We start from the raw sequence: 8817 nt of genomic DNA on the forward strand, positions 1-8817 counted from the left end.
CTAGGCTACTGTGCCAGGCCCCCATATAGAGATGTAAGTACCAACTCCTCTTTTATATACAACATATGCATGAAGGAACATCAATTTTTTGAAAAATGGGAGAGAATGGAATGAAACATTTGTTTTAGTACATGATAATTTTTGAAATCCACATACACAAGGGATCTTCAAACAATTCATGAAAAATTCATATTATAGATTTAAGCAAGAATATCAAAATGTTTGCACCAAAAATCATTCCTCTGCATCCACTTGAAGACAGCTCTCCTATCATATACAGATTAATTAGCCTTAATATATGTAACTTAATTAATCATTACTATGAAGTAGAAATTGATCTCCACATATCAGAGATGTGGAAATGGAGGCTGAGAAGGTTAAGCAGCTTTCCTAAGCATGTAGCCCAAAAAGTGATTGAACTCCACAGCCCTGGACCATCCCACGCTCCTGTCAGGACCGCTAGCATCAGTCCATGCATGTTGCTGGAATAAGAGCATGACCCAATCCTCACTGCTAGAAGGGCGCGAGGCCGTTGATCTGAGCAGGTCATCCCCACGGGCGGGGTCCTGTCCCACCAGTGGGCTTAAGGAAGACTTGCAGCCTTTGATGGTGCAGGCTCCTCATTCTGCATCACTTTCTTAGATGGTTCCTCACCATTCCCGTCTAAGTCATTCTCCGAGAAGCAAAAGGAGAACAGGAAGCAGCAGTGGTGAGGGCTGACCATGTAGGAGAGCGAGAGGTGAAGGTTTGCCAGACAGTGTTTCAGCTCGTCCCCACCCTGAACCTGAACCTGAAGCTACGCGGGAGTTGGTGCTCCACTCTGCAGGACAAGAGGCTGGGAACCGAGGGCTGAAGTCACTTGTCCACAGCCACGTGGAAAGCAACTAGGGGTTTCAAATCTGGACTCCGTGTCCACATCACTGCCTTGGAGCAATTGTGAATCGCCCTGCTGTTTTGGAGTCTGTAAGAGCCTTAAGCACAGCACTGCCCCTGTACTAGGGCACACAGCACAATGCTGGGCACACAAAAGCTCAAAGGACAGCCAGCCAATCGCCTCTCCGACTCCGTGTCCACCTTTATGCGAGACTCTGCCTTATCATTTATTTCCCATCCCAACAAGATGCTCAGTAAGTTCCTCTCTGGCATGTTCTTTTAACATCAAACTTCTCCTTCACGTTGTCCCACCTGCCCCTGGGGAGGGGCCATTGGTCTGCCAGCATGTCTGTCCCACTGTCAGGCACACACAGCCCAGGCCGGTGCCTACCGTGCTTATAACGCCCTGCGAGATGCTCAAAGAACAGGTCCAGTTGAATCCTCCCTCATGCTAAACAACACCCTCACCTGCACCCTCCGGGTACTAACTCAAGTCCAGGCAGGCGTGTCAGGCGGTGCCGTTCACGTATACAGGGTATCCTAAAAGGACACAACGTCCGAATCCCACCCACGGATACGAGTCCTTTTGACGCCAACATAAAGTTGTTCTTTTTCTAATAACAATGATAACATTTGTTGGGAAGCACCTGGCCGCTGGCTTGCAGTTCATGGCATGCGGCTCACTGGTGGTTCCCTCACAGAAGGAAACCAGGATATTCAGTGTAAATGACACATTTTGAGCTGTTCACTAGTGGAATGTAATTATGCAGAACACTCTCCATGAATAACTGGGAGTTCCAGTGGCTGCGACGGTCATCTGGACTTGACTCCTCGGGATCAGGACCAAACTTGAGCGCAAATCCCCGCCAGGCTCTGAGTGCTTTATAACAATCGCTTCTAAAGAGCGAAGACAAAGGAGCCTTCCCAGATGGCGGACAGTATGTTTAATCCCATTTTAACTAAAAAGATAATTTTTTAAAAGCACCTAGTAGTAAGCCTGGCACATATTAGGTGCTTTCAATGTAACGCGGTGGTGCTGAACACGCACAGCCTTCTGTCTTTACTCCCTAAAGAACACAGTGTAACATTTATTTACACAGCAGCTCTATTGTGTCAGGAATTACAAGTCACCTAGAGTTCACCTAAAGTGGACAGGAGGATGTGTACAGGAGACATGCAAACCCTGCATCCTGTCCTAGCAGGGACAGGAGCACCTGCGGATCTCTGAACAACCCCAGGGGCTTCTGGAACCAATTCCAGAGGGGAGGGGAAGCCTGTAGGCAGAGGAGACGCCAGCTTGCAGGGCTCCCTGAGGTACAGGGAGCAAGGTCCTTTCCCAGTGGCTGGCGTAGCGTGTGTGTGTGTGTGTGTGTGTGTGTGTGTGTGTGTGTGTGTGTGTGTGTTGCGCAGTGTTGTTTGCATGCGAATTGTGCTTTCAAGATATTGCCGTCATGAATTGGAAGCATCGACCCTAATTTTTAACCTGACCATTTCTGCTTGAGTGAAGAAACTAACCAAGCGGAATGCGAGGGGGAACGGGCGAGGGAAGGCAGCGCGGAGGGAGCAGGCAGCAGGAAGGGCGGCGGGTCTCGGGGGCTCGAGGTGACTGACCCATCTCAGACCCACCCCGGGGCTGCAGGGGCCTCCGGAGGAAAAGCAAACGAGCTGGGGCGTTTTTCCAGCCGCATTCCCGGCTGCTGACCAACGCCTGCCCCCTGGTGGACACGCTCCCAACCGCTTACGGTGATCCCGTGGAAACTCAGGCACACAGGAGAAAAACGACGCTTATTTAGAGGTTCACATTGCCTCCAAGATAAAAATCACTTGACAAACACCCTTCGCGCCCACCAAGCCAGGCTCCACCCCGCGCACACCCTGCCAGTGCCTTGGGCTCAAATACCAGCAACCACGAGCCTCCCCGCTCCTTAGTAACAGCTGGTGACAGCCAGCCCGGGCACCAGGCAGATGAAAGTCCTCACCCATTCCCCGAGCTGTGCAGCTCTGGGCAAGCCGCCTCACCTCTCCAAGCCGGTATCAGCCGCGGAATGCAAACAGGAAGATACACTCCCAGTGGCTGTTAGCTGCTATTTGCAAACACAGCTGTTTCACCTATGCCATTTATTTCACAAGCACAGATCAGGGATCGAACTCAGTGGCAAACAAAGCCAAACACTACGGAAAAACCAGTAGGATGCTTTTAATTCGCTAGAGACAGCGATGGAGTCGAGATAACTTGAGCAGCCCTGATAGTAAAACCTCAGACAACAGACTGCAGGTGTGAGTGTGCATGGGGAGCTGGTGCCTGGGAGCAAGCTGGGGTTGGGGGAGGACCAGGAGGGAAGCCCATGGGGGGCTTCACGATGCCAGTCACTTGGGGGCGGCTGTGAGGAGCGCGTCTCCCACTGACTCTGAGGACAGAAACATCCTGTGATGGGGGCTTCATCCCTTCCAGGAGTAACTCCTCTGCTCTCCAGGTGTGTGCGTGTCCCAGCACCTGGCACTTCCCGACAGCCATCCCTGACTCAGTACCAGGCAGAAAGCAACACGGTACAGGTGGTGCAGCCGAGGAAGCCTGGTCCGCTTGCACCTACCCGCAATGACCAGAATGAAGTGCAGGTTAGGCCCAGAAGGACGTTGGGTTAGGCCCAAGAAGCCGGGGAGACACAAGCAACCCAGCCCAGCTTTTATGTAAAAGGTGAAGATTTCATCAGAGTTAAGTCCTGGCGTGAGTAGCCATGAGCCCAGCAGGAGGGAGGGCACGGTGTGTGGTGGGGGTTGTGAGATCCAGCTTGAGAAGCAGTGGAGTAGGATTGACCACAAAGCAGTACGTGTCAGGGTGATTTCTCACGCACCAACAGATAATACACACCTCTCTGCCCCCTGGAACTACACCTACCAGTCACTTTTTTAATAAGCTCCCTAAATGAATCCTTTTATAACCATTAGAACCCGAGAAAATGAGGCATACAGTATCCGCCAGAAGAGCTGACCCTCAGGGCTCCCTGGAGACTCGCAGTCCCGTGGGAACGCACGCAGGTGCAATGACACGCCGCGTGTTGGAGCAAGGAAGCGGTGTGGGTTCACCAGAAGCCACTGAAGTCAGCAAGCCAAGCCCACAGTGCCACCGCGTGGACGGTGCTGGAACGACGCCTACCAGCGTTTTCCTTTCCCAGGCACAGTGCGGGCTAAACCGCCTCTGCAAGCCACAGGTGCCTCGCTATGCCCTGCAGCTGTGCACGACCCAAGCTGTGCCTGAGAAAGCCGGTATGGAAGAGCAGGCAGAGCTAAATACAGAACGCACATTACAGCCATGTCACCAGTCTGCATGGTCAGCTCCCGGCTGGGGCAGTCAAGAAGATTTTAAAGAGCTTTCTGCATGGCACCCAAACAATAAAACTAGCCAGAACGATAGTTTTCACACAAGCATCACATGATGAGCCCTCCTGGGTGACTGGCTCACCCCCACCGGGGGGCCTTTGTGAGCCCCTTGGAGTGACCATAATATCAAGACATTATGGAAGGAACGAAGTGAAAATGGGCTGGAGCGAGGCCGAGGGGACAGCAGAGTCCAAGGGATGCAAACACCACCAAGTTCATGGATTTAGACATCAGCAAACACACAGAGGCCCCGCCCCCTTTCCCTTGCTTCACCTGCAAGGCCGTGCCACGGGTGTGGGTGGCCAGCACAGGGGCCGCTGCTGGGATCAAAGCGCTCCGGCTCTTGCCTCACCGTGGTGGCCGGTGAGGCTGAGGGTCAGGGCCGGTCCCCAGCCGCGCTCCCAGCAGCCCGTCGCCTGCCCCCGGGGGGACCGGGATCACCGGAATGTCAAGGTTCGGGGAGGATAAGGAGGGTACATAAAGAGGTGAGCCACTCCACAGACACAGGGCAAAAACTGCCACCTGGAAAGCAGGGGGAGAGCTGGGAACTGGGGGCTCTGACTTAGGGGCCCCCCGAAAAGGCGGACCCTGGAAGGCTGTGAAAAGGAGTTGAGGAGCGGCCACCTTTGGGGTGGGAGGAGGGGCAAGCCCTTCCCAGCCAGATTTCTTCTGAGCTAAGAATCCGCCGGGTTTGGGCAAGTGCTACCATTTCTAAACAGGACCTAAGGCTTTATGCTTTATTAAATCCTGCCACGTTTCCGGAGCTGAGGGTCGGAGCACCAAGCGTGGAGGGGAAAGGCAGAGAAATGGGCCAAGCCCCATCACCCCCGCCTGTCCCAACACCACTGCCCAGATTAGCAAACAGTGGGCAGTTTGGGTTGGTTACTTCACCTCCTGGGTTGGGTCCAGTGAGATCAGCGCCCTCAGGCCCCAATGAATGCTCTGAAAGTTCTAGAAAGATGGGGCAGGGACCTGTGAGTGGGGAGTCATCGCAGCTGACCCCAGGAGCTGTGAGCTAAGCACACAGGTGTCACACAGGTGTCACACTGGTCTAGGCCACCCTTATCTGTAACCTGGGCATAATAGAAGTTGCCTCATTGGCTAGTGCAGGAACTACAGCATCATAATACTGCAATCATCTTGGGTCTTTTATAGTCATTTTATTTTATAATCTCTACATAGTTAATTAGGGCACAAAGGGTCCAGGGCTACAGGAAAGTGGATAAAGCTGATAAAGGGAGAAGCCTCCCGCCCATCCTAGGTCCCCGATGTGGGGCATGCTCCGAGGGTCCTGCTCAAGTGGTCTTGACAGTTTGACAGTTCTGAATTGCTGCCAATCTTGTTAAAAGACAAAATCATTGGTGTTCTATAATGTGGCATAGCAGGCCAAACTACCACATGAGTACCAGGTTGTGTCCCAGCTGTTCCACTTACAATCCAGCTCCCTGCCCTATGCACTGGGAGAGCAGCGGAAGATGGCTCACGTCCTGGGGCCCCTGCACCCATGTGGGAGATCCAGAAGACACTCCTGGCTTCTGGCTTTGGATCAGTTCAGTTCTGCCTGAGCCATTTGGGGAGTTATCCCGCAGATGGATGATCTCTCTGTATGTCTCCCCTTCTCCCTGTAACTCTACCTTTCAAACAAAAATAAATCTTTAAAAAAGACAAAATTGTAGCACATCGGGTCTCGCAGGTTTAAACTGACATTGAGATTCTAGACTCAGGCTATGAATCCGACAAAAACATTCCAGAATTCCTGTCGCCCCGACCTGGGTAGGTGATTGGCTTTGAACCAGAGCAGACACAGAAAGCAGGTGCCAGTACCCAGCCAGCCCACGGGCTTGTTGTCAATCTTACTTGGACACACTTTGATGGCTGGCACCTTGTGACTGGCTCAGACTCACTCTACAAGAGTAGGCAATGGGGTCCAGCGCAGTGGCCTAGTGGCTAAAGTCCCTACCTTGCATGTACCAGGATCCCATATGTATGCCGGTTCTAATCCCTGCAGCCCTGCTTCCCATCCAGCTCCCTGCCTGTGGCCTGGGAAAGCAGTTGAGTACAGCCCAAAGCCTTGGGACCCTGCACCCGCATGGGAGACCCAGAAGAGGCTCCTGACTCCTGGTTTCAGATCAGTTTCATCTCCAGCCATTGAGGCCACTTGGGGAGTGAATCATCAGATAAAAGATCTCCCTCTCTGTCTCTCCACTCTGTAATTCTGACTTTCCAATAAAAAATAATTTAAAATATTTCAAAAGTATTTCAAAAAGAGAGCGAGCAGGAGATGGTGAGCTTGCAAACTGTGCTGAGTTAGGGTTCATACGGATGAGGAAACTTTTACAGCAACTCAAACTGTGGCCCAGGGCAGCCTGAGGCCAAACAGCTCAATTACATAAACATCCACTGCCATGCTCTAACAATGCCCCTCGTGGACTTCCGGGTCCCCCAGGATCTCAGTAATCGATGCAAGAGTTACATTTGCTATGAAATGCTCTCCTTGTTTCTAATGGCTGCACAGTATTTTAAGATATGAACTTAAGACCAAACAGTACGAAGTTTGACAGAGCGAAGACAGACCAGCAAGTTTCCTGGCAAAGCAAGTCTGCCCCTGCCCCCAGCAGGCTTTGCAGACTCAATGTACTGAATGTTGTGACCAGCTACTTCAGTGACCTCAACTTCCAATTTTCTGCTAACCAATGAGATGGACACTCCCGTTTTTCTTATTCAAATTTCCAGCCCATCCAGAATTAGAATCTCCATCTAAAGCATCCCTGATCACAATGCCTGTGTCCCACGCTAGGTCCCAGTCCTGACGCCAGCCTCCGCCTGCTACGTGAGTGCGTGGGAAGCAGTGCCGGGGTCCCTGGCGTTCAGGTGGGAGAGCGGGAGTGAAATCCAGCTTCCCAGCCTTGTTCTGGCCCAGTCGCAGCCAGTGCAGACATTCAGAGAGGGAACTAGCAGATTGGCCTGCCCCTGTCTGATTCAGCCTGACCGGCCACAGTCACTGTGGCCATTTGCGGAGGGAAATGGCAAATGGAAGATCTCCCTGTCTCACCCTCTTTGTCTGCAACTCTGCCTTTCAAATCAAAGGGCTCTCCAGAAAGTTTGTAAAAATGTCCACCACAAAAAATAAATCCCATACGGGCACGGTTCGTACCCTGGCTGCTCCACATCTCTTCCAGCTTCCCTGATTGTGGAAGATTTTCTACGCATTGATTCACTCCCCGGGCAGCCACAACAGCTGGAGCTGCACCAATCCGAAGCCAGGAGCCAGGAGCTTCTTCCTCCAGGTCTCCCACACGGGTGCAGGGTCCCAAAGCATTGGGCCGTCCTCAACTGCTTTCCCAGGCCACAGGCAGGGAGCTGGATGGGAAGGGAGGCTGCTGGGATTAGAACCAGTGCTCATATGGGATCTCGGCACATACAAGGCAAGGACTTTAACCACTGGGCTACTGTACCAGGCCCAAAAATAAATAAATTTTTAAAGAAAGAAAAAAAAGAAAGAAAATCAGCTTTCTTGGGTTCCCTCATACCAGGTGAGTAATCTCACGCCTAGTTATACAACGGAAAGAACTGCACCCCAATATGCAAATCCTCGCACGTGATTGCTCACAACGCCACCACGTGCAACAGCCAAAAGGCAGAAACAGCCCGCATTGCAGAGGAGCTCAACGCAGCACCAAGCTGCCATGCAGGTCCAGGCACTTCCAATGGTCTGTGGAAAGGAGAAACTAAGAGTTTATTAAATTGCAAGACGCACACACAGCTTTCTCACAACACGCATTTCCACGGAGCTTCTGGAAACCCCTTCATCTATTCGGTGGGGTATTATTTAGCCACAGAAAGCAGTGAGTTGCTACAAGGTAGAAAAACATCAGGAACATCAGGCTGTGTTAAAGGAACTCCCGGCAGGATGGAAACCCATCGCTTCTGCAGAACAGCAAGACCGCCAGCAGTTCACGCTCCACTGACAGTCTCCTAACCCACTGTGCCACCAGCGTGGCCCGAGTAAGGGAGACCACGCAATATACAAAAGGTGTGTATTAGGGAAAACACCCCCACACTCAGAAGCAGCTCCCTCGTCCGTTCGGCCCTCAGCCGGGCAGGGCACGTGACACTGTGCACAGGACTCGGCAGATGCCAAGGGTTTGTAAGGCAGTCTCACTCAAGGCTGCAACAACGGTCTACAACACATAGGTGACACTCGGAGGTACCGGGGCCCTCGACATGCCCCGGTCCCGGGAGCTCGCTCTAACAGCCAAGGTGGCAGGTGCCGTCAAGGACATGTCAAGTGTGACCTCCAAAGAGAGCCAACACACGGTCAATGACAGACAGTGCCCCCCCGCCACTTACATCCACCACAGTCGGACGAATGCAATTCACAGGCTGGCTTGCACACACACACACATACACACAGGCTGGCTTGCACACACACACACACACACAGGCTGGCTTGCACACGCACACACAGAGGCTGGCTTGCACACGCACACAGGCTGGCTTGCACACACACACACAGAGGCTGGCTTGCACACACACACAGGCTGGCGCACACACACACACAGGCTG

This window comes from Ochotona curzoniae, unplaced genomic scaffold, assembly GCF_017591425.1.
Source record: "Ochotona curzoniae isolate NIBS_2020 unplaced genomic scaffold, NIBS_Ocur_1.0 scaffold_4505, whole genome shotgun sequence".
In the NCBI taxonomy this organism is placed as follows: domain Eukaryota; kingdom Metazoa; phylum Chordata; class Mammalia; order Lagomorpha; family Ochotonidae; genus Ochotona; species Ochotona curzoniae.